This window comes from Coregonus lavaretus, assembly GCF_964263955.1.
Source record: "Coregonus lavaretus genome assembly, chromosome: 40".
NCBI lineage: Eukaryota > Metazoa > Chordata > Actinopteri > Salmoniformes > Salmonidae > Coregonus > Coregonus lavaretus.
Genome location: NC_140027.1, coordinates 11,311,425 through 11,312,062, shown reverse-complemented (window position 1 = coordinate 11,312,062; position 638 = coordinate 11,311,425).

Sequence of the window (638 nt, the reverse complement as noted above, 5' to 3'; positions counted from 1 at the left end):
TGTAAGGAAGGTAGTATCAGTGACTCCTAGTCCTACTAACTAGAGACGACTAGCGATGATTGACATCGGGAAAAGAGTGGCTATCAGCTGATCATAGCAAATGATGATGTAAATCTGCTCGCTAGTTAATTAGCTAGTTAGAAGCAAACTCGTTTTTACTTGATTTGTGTTGTTCTGCTGCTGACATCTGCCTCAAGCAGTCGAATTGCCCCCTTCTCTGTCCCTAACAATGAGAGACGTATGACAGATCCAACTCAAAAGTAGCGTACTTTCAGCATTCAAACTCTACGCCCAGCGCCCGTAGCCAGTGGTCACTGCATGCAGAAGTCAGTTTGATGTGCAATGTGTTAGTTTGATGTGCAATTAGTTACATTTAAAATAAATACAATGTAAAAGGCCTCAAAATTTAACAAAAAAAGCTATGAATAAAATACAAGAACTCCATCATGCTGCAAGGGCACTTTTTCATAGGAGGGCAAAAGAGCATGTGCTCGGGCACTGGTTAAGCCCTATCTGTGCACGTGTCTAAATGAGAGCCAGCTGGAGGAACTGAAAGGAAAGAATGCAGGTGGCTAAAACATTTTATTTACCATGCTTTACCTGAACAGGATTGACCTTCAGAATGTGATAAGACAGCC